At 44.4% G+C, this 12980-nt stretch overlaps 1 protein-coding gene across 4 annotated transcripts in view; it reads right to left on the bottom strand.

Moving 5' to 3' along the window:
• The window catches only part of kek5 (kekkon 5), a 177425-nt gene that overhangs the window by 47689 nt on the left and 116756 nt on the right, over positions 1–12980 (bottom strand). For 3 of the 4 annotated variants that reach the window (XM_046632984.2, XM_046632983.2, XM_046632982.2), the window contains one exon: positions 12596–12692. The exons of the other annotated variant lie outside the window; for it this stretch is intronic. The gene's annotated coding sequence lies outside the window, so the exon portion shown is untranslated. The remainder of the gene's footprint in view (positions 1–12595; positions 12693–12980) is intronic. 4 annotated transcript variants of the gene reach the window in all.

Raw genomic sequence — 12980 nt, forward strand, 5'->3', positions numbered from 1 at the left:
GATGTTCAACAGCGCGGTACGAAAAACGAACAACGATCTTACGGCGAACAATCGACAGCCAAAGTCGTAATTATCGGATTCGTTACCACTATCGGAACATTATTTTGCAGACGAGTTTTGTGTTATCAGGAAAAATTTCTACCCCGAAAGAAAATCCCGGATAAATTTCTACCGAATCGATCATACGTATACGGTATATTCCGTACGGAATCAACGTCGCTGAATTTCAGTTTCAGCGACTCGAAATTGGCGAATTGGCTCCCGGCATTCTTGGATACTTGCGGGGATGAGGCCGGAACACACAACTTAGATTGGAGATGGAATCGTGCCATTTCCGGTTACCAAACTCCACCCTCCTCGCTCCCAGTTGTTACTAACGAAGCGGTGCCTCCATACATTTGCCTTTCACCCTCGTCGGCGGCTCCACGCGGCTATGTTGCAAAACCCGTCCGGGAATTTCCTCGGAGTTAAAGCGCCAAAGATGGTATAATATCTGCTGTGAAGGGAAATTCGGCTCGCCGGATAAAAACCATTACGAAATTTCTTTTCTTCTCTAATTTTCTTCCCTTTTTTTCGTCTTCATCCGTACCTTTCTTCGTTTTATTCCTCTTCTACGTACACACACACACACACACATATATATATTTTTGTTATATTTGCTGCAGGTATAAAACGTTTTGCAAAAAAATCCGAGAGACTTGCAGTCTGGACAAACTGTTTAAAAATAATTAAATTCAGATATGCTCGGTAAGCGTCGACGCTGCGGTAAAAATGAGTCAAAAATAATAATAATCGCGGCGATGAGAGGAAATCAGATAATATCGCCGCGTAGTCGTCAATGAAACAGCGGGAGGGGGTGGGGGGTTTGTTATCGTTATCGGTATGTTATTTGAACAATTTGTTTTTATTTTCATTTATTTTTTTCCAACTACTAATTGAAAATTGACGATCCATTAAGCATCCCGTATATCATAAATCCTTGTTATAGATACGGTCTATATTTATATGTATATATATATACATATATGTAATACAAACGATGAAAAATACGCGATCCCTGAAGAGATCCGTTTGCAAGTAAATATGTGAGAAAGTGTGTGTGTGTAGATGTATATATATATAGGCAAAGGTAAATATAAAAATGAGGCATAAAGCAGGGTCGCGTATTCTGTTGAAAGCCTATTTGCTTTAAATAAACGATACTTTATATTTCCAGTCGATACAACAACGCGGGGGGAACGTTTCCACCCCTTGCAACTCGGTGTAATCGATGCCGTAAAGGCTTTTCTCAAGGCACACGGGCCTCGCCGCAATCTCCTTTCAATTTCCACCATATTTTTTTCATCGCTGTTCCCGTATTCCTTTAAAGGTAATATATATATATATATGTATTATCCGCTCCGGAAAAATACGTGGTATAATACGAATCAATTATGCACGCTTCATGAATTAACGATTACATCACATCAGTTTTCTGAAAATTTTTCTCAAAGAAAGACAATGATACCCTTTCGCAAGTACGTTACAAAGTGAAATGCGGAACAAGGCGAAGGCGGAAATTAGGAGCGAGGCAAAAAAAGAAATGAAAAGAAAAGAAAAGAAACGAAAAAGAGAAGAAGAATAAAACCGCCTCGAGCCCGAGAAACGTAGTAGGAAAAACGCGAAAAGTGAAGCGCAGCAGCGTCGTAGGCTTCTGGAACATACTCGCGGGAATATCGGGTCAAGTTGGCCTGAGGAATAAAGCGGCGCAAAAAGCTAGCGGGTTGACTACTTACGTAGTAGCTTCACCCTCCTCCCCCTCGCCCCTGAACACGAGTTCACGTTGAAGTTCGCCTCGGTTCAGGTGCTTAGGCCTCAGCTCGAGCTCCGTTCTACGGGTGGGTATAAAAAATAAGGCCACGCGCGCAAGAATTGCTCGGTGCAAAAAAGCTCCGCGCTGCAGCGAATGTCGAGATCCGGAAAACACTCTGCCACCTTTTCTACCGCGTTTAGATCCGGACTGCGAGATTACCCAACGTTTTCTCGCTATTGTGCCGTTTGATCGATCGTTCGCAATTCAGGATATTCTCTGTTCTACTTCAAATTTACTGCAACAATTATTTCATAATACAATATGCATACGATATACATATACGTAGATACGTATAAATATATTTCTCCAGGTGTCTCGGAATCAGGAGGTTCTGATAATAATCTGAATGTTGGGAGAAAAACAGAAAAGAATATGTTTCGGTACGAATGGACGGAATAAAAGAGCGCCTAAGGTAGGTGTTGCAGTTATCGACCATTTTTCGTTGCATCTGTTTGATCCCTGGTTCCAAAATTACCAAGAAATAAATTTGTAGTGTTCAACCCTCTAGCGATTGATTTCAGTAATCGAGAAATTCACAATTTGTGCCGTCAATTTATAATTTTGCAAAATAAAATGTTCAACAATCGGGTCTAAGCGTGTCAATAACCGATACGCACTTACCTCAAGTCCAAAACCGAAACTTTTATCAAGCGAGAAGAAAAAGAAGAATCGGCACACGATTCACCCTTCCAAAGCGATACGTCGAGTCTGATTTGATTCTTGATTTGCGAATAGGATAATAATTCAGCAGTCCGCACCGTCCGACGACTGTACATTTTCGTTATTCAAAACGTGTTTTTCAACGCTGCAGCAGCGGGCAGGCTGCGCGTGAATTTGGAACGGAAGGAGTTCGCCGGAAGTTGGGTCAGTTCCGGGGTGGTAGAAAAATTTTTGCAAACGAAGCTACGACAGGGCGAAGCGGTCCGGGGGGTCAAAGGGGTGGCTCATAATCGGGGTAATGGGAAAACAAAGCATGCTACACGTGTGCTGCGCCTGGAGCGAAACAGCCATCGCGGTGCGATGTGACGGGCATGCGTTATACGCGACGCTTTCCATCCCCCTGCGGTTCGAGGGTTGGGAGCAGCTAGGAAACGGGGCACGTCTCCCCTTATTTCGGGGGCGCGAACGCACGCACACACGGCTGTTCGAAGTCAACGGCCTTGTTTGGCACCGGAGCCGCACGCTAAGTACTCTGAAACGTTAAACTGACAATGAGACTCATTGTCAGTCGTGGTGACGGCGGTGGTGTCGGAACGCCGCGGAGGGAGTTGCGAATAGGGGGTGCGAGAAACCCGGTCGAGGGAAAATGACGGCGGAAACCCGTAGCGAAAGGAAAACTCGGTGAAACTCGGCGTGATTCTTGTAATGCCGGGGTACCTCTGACGATAAGTCGAAATTACCTGGGATTCTGTGTCTCATTCATAGGTATACCCGGCAAAAAACGATTTAATTTTCGCAAACGATGAGACGACGAGACGATGTCTTCCTTCCTCTATTTTCTCATCGCCTTTGGCTGTATTACCGAACAACGATTCGAAGAGGCCGTACCTGGTGTACAGTTGCGCGATCCGAGGCTGCAGGATGGTTCTCACTGGGATGAATTAAACCTCGATCGTTAATACTTACTATCTACCATATATTATACACACCTATAATCTACTAGGCAGGTATGAACGATAATCTGCTGGGCAATCTGATTAGTTTTCATTCGGCGGAATCTGCGAGACGAAAACCGGGCTCTGAGGCGTGAAAAGTCAGGCGTGACTTCGACTTTCGAGTCCCCCGTTCATTCCCTTGGACCTCCCCCCAGTTCGCAGATAACCAAGAGACGATTTCGCGAAGCGTGGAAATCGCTACGGGACCTCTGCCAATCAGTCGGTCGGCAAGAATTGGCAATTTCCGTCTTCGAGGAGTGTGGAGACAATGAAATTAATCCGAAGCTTAACGGTTGAGGCGCAGGGAAGCGGAAGGACAGGATAGGGAGCCGGGAATGCACCGAGAATTTCAACCCTCGGCGAATTACGCATCGAGACGGGTTTATCTCCCCGTTGCGAAACGGCAGCCCGGTAACGGTGCTGCAATGCATCTGCAATGACACGTCGACTAATGCGTTATCGTACCCTGGTCCGAGGACACGCAGGTCCTTCTAATGGACTCCGGGTGGTTCCAGTAAGACCCTTTCGGTCACGGAATTAATTTTTTTTTTTTTTTTGGGGACGGAAGTGCAATTTTACATTTTCTATGTACTTTTTAACGCTGTTAATGAAACCAAAAACAACCCCTAAAATGGGGTGAAACCGAGGTGAATTATTAACATTGTTTTAGACAGCGTTCCGAATATTTATTTTAAGACGGGACGATTTAAGGCCGAGAATAGATGCAAGGAGGAAAAAAATTATCCCTGTGGATTGGATTTTCTAAATCTAATGACCATTCCAAGATCTTTGTTTGTCAACCAATAAATTCCAAGTCTTTTTGGTATACGTTTTATATTATATATTAATTTACAACGACGATAAACTATTATTATGGATTCGCGAAAAATCCCGTTCCGTTCCAAAGTTTGAGTAATATTTCAACCCAGAGATGCAAAAAAATTCAGGATTATGCACGGAGTATAAGAAAAATGACAGAAAGAGTCAAGGTATAAATAACGAGAGGTACAAGGTAACGGCGATCAAATAACACCCCACACTTTCTTCCCTTTAACCGATCCTCGTCTCTCTCTCTCTCGCTCTCTCTCTTTTTCTCTGCTCGTCTTCGACGTCAAGGATATCTTGAATGCCCCCGAAATACAAAGCTAGCCATGCACACTGCGTCGTGCGTTTCTCGTCACCCCCATTCATCCAATCCTCGTCTATTATACCTCAGCCGCGTGTTGCGCGGTTCTACCCCCGCGTACACGGTGGAAAGTATGATACGGCCGGCATCCGTCGGCGCCATACTTCACTCACCCAAGTATTCATGGGGTTTGCCTCGGTTCGTCTCGGCCCCGACATACGCGGCTCTACCGGCACGTAGGTATAGAGTCGGGCTTCCGGCTCGACCACAATGAGGCTGCGAGGGTCACAATAGGCCTCGACTCGCCCTCCCGAATCACCCCCTAGAATTTCCCGCATGCAGCTTTTAGCGTCCCTTCCTACCCCGTTTTCACTCCTTCGCCATTTTTCATACCCCATGATACTTGATTGTCGTTGTAGGTTCTTCCGCCGCTGAAGACAATGAAATACACCCGTTGCACCGGGGTTGCTTTTCCAACCCTCCGGTGTGATGAAAGACGGTGCGAAACATCTCAAAGGAAGCTGCAGGCTTTTAACCTCTTTCCAGGGTTTAGAGTTTTAAAAGCCGGGGAGAGGATTCTTTTTCCTTTTTACGGTGAGACGGGGCAACAAGTTATCCCGAAAATCAGTATCCGTTCGACGTAAGACGGCTTGATATCGCTCCCCGTCTTTTCATTCTCTTCTTTTCGCACGGTTTGTTTTTGTATAATTAAATTAGCGAGGGCTACGCGGTGACGTTTGCGACACGGCTTTACTGCAGTGTCAGGCGGTTCCTTGGCGGGGAAATTATTGACCCCAAGACGGTATAAACGTCGCGAAAGGGGTGAAGACCCGAGGCCTGGTTCGGCGCAAAAAAGAAGATATCTCAGCTTCTATCTACTCAATTTTCTAATTTAAAACTCCCAAGGCAACTTTATCTCCTGTTTCTTCTAAATTAACTTCCCTTTTTTCATCCTTTTTTTTTCTGCCCCCGTGACTCCTTTATTCAGCTGATACTTTTTTTCCCTTGTCCGTCATTCCGTTAATCCGTTTCCCATCACTCTTAAGAGTTTTTAGATTGCGTAATAACCTTTCTGAGTGACAAGTCTCTACGCGACCAGGGAGAATATCGTAGATATCTACTCACGGAATATATATATATTATACATACATATACATATGTATTATTAAACAGGTATATTATACAATAAAATTCCAATAGTATAATTTTTATGCAAAATCTTCTTCCAAGAATACAGTCAATCTTACTATCAGTTCATGTGAATAAGAAGAATACTGTATAAGACAGAATTTGTGTAAGATAACGAAAAAGATTGAGACTGCATAACGAAGGTTTGTACAACAAACGAAAAGAAGGAGTTTGTCTAATATCACTTTATAAGTTATAAGAAAAAAAAGTGAAAAGAAAAATGGTGTTGATACACCTTTAATGAGGTCAGCTGACGTGCGATGAATTTTCTTTCAGAACTTTTACGACGATCTTTTATTTTTCCAATAATTGATCCTACTTTTCAACCGTAAAATCTAATATTCGAAAAGAGTTTCTTTCTTTTATCGCAATGAGATCAGAAATTCGAAAAAAATTGTTCGAAGACGGTGAGATTGGTAAAAAAAAATTCCATATCACGCAATCGATCGTAATAAACCAGATTCACGCTGTAAAGACTGCAGAAGATACGACTGTTTAAATTACCATCAACGTACCAACGCCTTGTGAAAATATATCCGTTCTCTTCTTCATTCTCTCATTCCCTCAATTCTTTCGTACTAACTTTTTTTTTTTACGCTCTCTTAAAAATATTACCGGATTTCAAATTCGACGAAATATCGATGTGCCCAAATACTGAAGAAAACGGAATGCAGGGCGTTCAAATAGATTGTAACACGAAACCGGCAATGATTCTAATAATATTAAAAAAAAAAAAGAAATTAAGCGCCCACCCGAATAGTCTACAAATGGCCTCTTTAAAATTACAACTCTCCGCGGCGCTGCAAATAAAGTTCCTTTCAAAATATTCCGTGCTTTATTTTCCTCGCGATATTCCCAGAGCGAATATTCTTCACCAGCAATCGCGTAAATATTCGCAAGATAAACGACAGAAGCCCGGGACGCGACGTCGAACTGTCGCTAGTGCATGTTTATGTAATCTCCAAAGTTACTTTGGAAAAGTTGGAAGAGCTAGAACCGTCCTTGCGGAAACTAGATAGGTAGGAACTCGGCCGAATATGCGAAAACTATACCTAAGAACCAGGCGCCTAGATCCCCGAATTTCGCAGGGTCCGCCCTTCAACGAGTGACGGGATCAACGATCAGCCGTCGTTTTCGCGCGGCGCTATTTTCCCGCATTTTTAGTGCGGAAGGTGGCTGAACGGGTTTCGGCGTTGCCTACTTTTATGCCGGAGGGTTGCGCGTGCAAAGATCGCTTTGAGAAAAGTGTAACGGGCGAAGGGTTCGGACGACGTTAGGAGACGAGGGCCAGCCGGCATCGGTGAAAATATTTTCACCCTCGATCCTGGTCTTAGAAACAGCATCGGCAGCTCTCATTCAACTCGTTCTCCCTCGGTCACTCTCTCTCTCTCTCTCTCTCAAAAAATACACGGTCCACCCCGAGGTAAAATTTTGATTGGAGGGGGGTGGCGAGTTTGTTGATTTATTACCGGGATTCATAATTATTATACCCGGGATGAAAAAATCTGACGGCAATCCGCCCGGAGCTTCCGCGTCTGTCGGACGGACAGCATATTATACTCTCGTTCCGACACAACGCAACGATAGTCACCCTCTTTCCAAAAGCCTGCTGATGCTGGAGGTAACGAAAAACGATAATTCCGAGTAAAATGAGTCGCGTTATTTATTTTTCATTTTTTTCCTCGAATTTACATCATTTCGTTATCATTACTCTCTTTACACGTGTCATCCTCACGTCCGAATGAAAGTGACAAAAAAAAAAAAAAAAATTGTCTCGCTCAAATTGAAAACCAACTCCACTCTCGTCACCTTTTCAATTTTATTTCTCTTTACACTGTTTGCTTATTACACATGCGAAAATAATTTTTCCCCCGCCCCCCTAAATCGGAAATGTTCCCTGTCAATATTTACAAACTTCCGTGCCTACCACAAGCTGTTTATCACAGAATAACGTTCGCCGTGTAAACTGTTAAAAATCCGACGAAATTTGCACGATTTCATCTGAAACCTTGCCATTTCTTGATCTCCGACTTCTTCCATCGCTTCCTCTTCTTCTATGCCATTGGAATCGTACCTCTACCGTTGTTACATCGACCGACTAATCCGTGCGTACGACGTATGGAACGGTAAAAAACCACAGTCCGTTGGAGAGTAACGGAATGACGCGATAGGTGAAAAAGTAAAATAGTAGAAAGACGTTGGGAGGTTTCACCGCGTGGAGGCAGATGGTGGTTTTATGGGGTGGTATGCGCTCACAGCATCCGGTTGGGGGAGGACGATAGCGGGAAGGGAGGGACGGAGAGTGTATAGCGTTTATGAAAAAGCAATCATTTATTCCTGACAACGTCATGTTTACGTGTAACTGGATATACACACGTATACATGTATATCTATATATACATGTGTATACGCAGGCAGATGGAATGTATTTACCGTAGTTCATATATACAACCTAATGTGTGCATACCTATACGCATACGATACGTGTATAAAGTAAAACCCGTCACCCGGTCTGCCCCTGCAGTCGTTTATAACGCTTTTCCGCGCAACATACAAACACTTTTCATTCTCGGCACGCATTAAAATCGCAATTCATAAAGCTTGAAATACTCGTGGCATTTGACGTCCAGCGAATATAGCCGCCGTTTCTCCCGATTCTCCCGGTTTTCCATGGTTTTCACCGTTTCTCCCGCAACCCGAACGAACACCGACGTAACTGCCGACCGGGACGAAATAAAGATAAACTATTGCTCTCGCCGCCTTCCATAAACACCCTACACCGAGCGAAACGCTCCGACGCTCCCAGGTCCAAACGGAAAAGCGTAAATAATGATTACAATAATAACAATGATAATAATAATATTAAAAACAACAACAGAAACAACAATAATAACGAAGGACTGGAATTAAAATTTATCACGGGTAAAAGGGTATAATGTATAATGGTGAAACCGTGCAGTGACAAACGAAAGGAATTTTTTCACGAACAAAGGCTCAAGTTTACGGTGAAAGAGATCCGGGCTAATTGCGAAAAAATCTGTCTACCTTGTCGCGGTGATATTTTCATTTCTGAAAAATAAATTTAACATTTTAGTTTGACGATTGTCAAGTTTTCGCTTTCTTTCATTCTTTACCACGCCCCTAGGTTTGAACCCGCGATCAAAATTTACGTCCGCCTCTTTTATCCTGTAACATATGTGTAGGGATGTATGAATAATCAGGTAAACGACACAGCGTAACGATAATTCCCTAGAAGAAAGAAAAAAGATCGGAGGGCCACTCTCGCATTTCTTATTACAGCTGAATTACCATCATTATCATACAAACAGGATTTCTTGGATCCTTTCGCTTATCGTTAGTGTACAGCATATATATATACACACACACACACACACACACACACATACATACACTCTCCTCATTATTTTCCTCCGAACGTTATCATTATTGATCTCATTATCGTTGTTTTTTGATGTAATTATTATTATTATTATTGTTATTGTTATCGTTATCGTCATCATCATCGTCGTCGTCGTCAGCATTACGATTATTGTTGTTACTAGTATTGTCAATCACCGCCGTGCGCGTTTTCATCAACGAACGGACTATCGATCGGGGTGCAACGGCACGATTCACGGCTGGCTATACGCAATTACTAAGCAACACAACTGGCGATAGATAGAGAAGATAGAGAGGATAGAATAGAAGAGAGAGAGAAGGAGAGAGGGTGGGGAGGGGGCGATACTGTTCTCTAATAAAGTCACGTTCACCGGCCATTCCGTTTATTGTGGGGATGAAAAGTGGCGGGGGTTGGGGCAGGTTCAGGCTCAGGTGTGAGAGGCCGAATCCTGGAGACCGGTTCGTCTCCTGTTCCGCAGCAATTAGAGTGACAATGGACCAGGACTGTCCGTCGTTGATCAATATTGAAGTTAATAGTAACGTTATCGTAATGATTCGCGCTGAGGAAAATCCGTTATTTTGCAATCTTCGAATTGTCCGAAATACGGTAAACCGTGTAATAAAAACGAAACACGCTAATACATCGAAATCTCAATTCCTTAACAATCGTTCCAGGATTACGAAAAAAGTGATTTTTTCCCCCAATATCTCGTCTTCGCGATAACGTTACACCAACTTGAAATAAGTAAAAAATTACATTAAATTACACAAAAATTAATAATAAAAAAGTACACACCGTCCGTGACGTGACCATAACGACACATGGAACATGCGCATCCATATACACGAGTGCACGGGAAATTATAGACAATTGCAATACAGCGCGAAGCGGTAACCGGTGAAAATTCATTGAACCTCCAGGTATTGCAGAACAGTGCGTGTTCCTTGTCCAATTGTTTAATTCCCTAGCGGTTAGGTTGTTGCGATGCAGGTTACATAGGTCATGCGGTCTACGTACGTAAAACAGAGATAGCGACGTAGTCTGATGCACCGTTTCCTACAAATTGGCAATATATTTCATTGGTATCAGCTCGGTTGTCCCCGGGGCGAGATTCGCTCCCGATAAGACCGAACGCAAGACCAGACGACGCGGTTTCTCCTCCGCGCATTGCATTCTGAGCGTATGTATAACGTACGGTTTCTCGCATACATCGTGCACGGTACGATAAAGCGCTGAAAAGGATTTCGAAGAGGCGAAGCTCGTGGAAGCTTTTCGCGATGAAAGCGAGTATACGCGGTGCATTAAAACAAGTATGTATGTACATACGTGTAGGTGCCGAGGCGTTGTGGTCCTAAGTAGAAGATGGGCAAGGACTCGACGGCTATACGGCGCTTCCAAGAGAGGGTCCGCAGCGAGCCCTTGACGTCGCCCGGAGCAAACGCCAACACCGTTTCACCCCCTCGAGAGTGTGAGTGAGAGAGAGAGAGAGAGAGAGAGAGAGATGGTAGAATGGGTATTAATTGCCGGCAGAACACAGGGCTTCGAGTGCGGCTCCCTTTACCACTTCGGTTCGTTAAGGACCAGCCTGGATGCGTCAAGGATCCGCCTGCGCTACGCGCGGTGCTTATAAGTGCCCTTCGGTATCGGTGACTGCTGAAGCGTCACTTCTATATGCGGCAGCTCCACGTGCGCATTCGCGATTGGCGAGCTTCCAACCGGCGAGGGGGAGGGAAAGCATGCGGTCCTAGTCCCAATTCCAAGTCAGATGTGAGATGAACGTACTTTTTGAACAGAGACAAAGAAAGGAAACGAACTTAAAAAAACGATGTTCGACGAGAAAGAGAGAGAGAGAGAGAGAGAGAGAGAGAGAGAGAGAGAGAGAGAGAGAGAGAGAGAGAGAGAGAGAGAGAGAGAGAGAGAGAGAGAGAGAATGAGGCTGCACAGGCTTCGGGGACAAACGAGCGGCTATACAGTATCACAGCCGGGTTATTTGTCCGGTGTAATTAAGCGGGGCGCAATTAGACAGAATAAACGGTGAAAGGTTGTCTGGCTTCGTGCGTATCATCCGTCCCGGGGCTTAAGGATGAGAGAAGCCTTAGACCTGCTGCCGACGCGACCTCCCTTGGACTTTCCCTTCTCGCTCCCGCTCGGCGTCTTTGGCATCGTCTTCGACGGGTTCCCCGATCCGCATCCCTATCCCCTCCCCCCCCTTTCACACTGACAGCAGCTTATCGCGACCTGTCAGCGCCCTCGTTAAATTTAATACGACGCCTGATCGATCCTTTACGTATAATTTATTTCTAAACGAATGATATCAGCTGGTAGGAAAAACTGCATCGCCCAGAAATTTTCAACAAACTGCAGCAATCTGTACGCATGCATATATACAGATTGTATAGAAGTCGCGTATTTCAACATTATCGAGAAAATATTAATGAAGAAAGCCAAGGGCGTGAAAGTTCCTAATAAGACCCAGGGTGTGCGGTGTATAACAGCATTGTGGGCGTAATTTTACCAGCCTGTTATCAAAGAATGCCGAAGGAGTCTGGAACGAGTGTGAAACTTCAGAGAGGTTGATGTGACGGGGCTGGTCGAGAGGGAAAGGGAGGGGAGGGCAGCAGCATTGTCATCGTGGAGCGGGAAAAAAACGACGAGGGAGAGGGAGAGGGAGAGGGAGAGGGTGAAGATGCGGCACGCCCGACGATTTGTGGCTTTCGCGTGGTCGGCGATAACGCCGTAGGAGCTTGTACTTTACAAGTGATAATAAATATGCATAATTAGTAGAGTAGGAGAGGAGAGGAGAGGAGAGGAGAGGCGTTTGTTAAGGCCGCGGGCTTGCGATGGTTCTTTAAAAGTGTCGGCCTTACCGCCGCCGCCGGCGCGAGGAGAGTAAATAAGAGTTCTTCTCCCTCTCGGCGGGACTTTTCCAAGGAACAATATCGTCCCCATGTAATTAGAGAACCCCCGTCAACCCCCCTTTCATCCCGCCGCGCGATATCTATACCCTTGCAAGAAGACGAAGGAGAAGAGTCGGCGGCTTCGTCCTGTAACCGACGTCGCCGTAATTTCCAACTTCGGTAAAAAAAAAAAAAAAAAATGTCGATGGTATCAACGTATTAAATCATGAGGTTCAAGTTGGTAACTTTCGGGAAAATAATTACTCCGCGCCTTTAGGATTGTCCGATACATGTTTAGTTAGCCATGGTAAACAAAACGTACTCACATTTCGAAAATTCAATTCCTAGAAAGTCGTTCTGAAATTTCAAGAATGACGATTTTCTTCCCGATGTTCCGTTACCGTAATGTTACTAACTTCAGCCTCTGTTATTGAATAAATGTCCGATGTCCGATCATAGCTAAGTCAAAAAACTCACCAAACGCTGGTATTCACCACTGGAGCTTGAATGAGGGAAACCAGTCTCAAAAATTGGATGAAAATTTCTCACAGCCTTAGCGGGTTCGGATTTCCGTCTGTAAAGTAAAAAGCAAACGAAAAAAAAATTAACGCGTTGATCTTTCGTTGGTAGGAGGAAAAATTTCCATGCCCGTGGAATTTTCGGAGGTTATTTTTTAGGCGGGAGGAAAAAAAAAGGGTGAGCGAGAGACAGTCACTCCTCGACTTTGAGGGATGGAGCTGGAGTTATTTTTTATTTCGGAAAAGCTGCTTACACGGGCTTAGGTCGGAACATAAATCATAAAATATTACAATAAGCTCAAGTCGCGGCCCCGCAAATCTCCGGGAATATCCCCCCCTTCCTT

Source organism: Neodiprion pinetum, chromosome 6 (genome assembly GCF_021155775.2).
Source record: "Neodiprion pinetum isolate iyNeoPine1 chromosome 6, iyNeoPine1.2, whole genome shotgun sequence".
Classification (NCBI taxonomy): domain Eukaryota; kingdom Metazoa; phylum Arthropoda; class Insecta; order Hymenoptera; family Diprionidae; genus Neodiprion; species Neodiprion pinetum.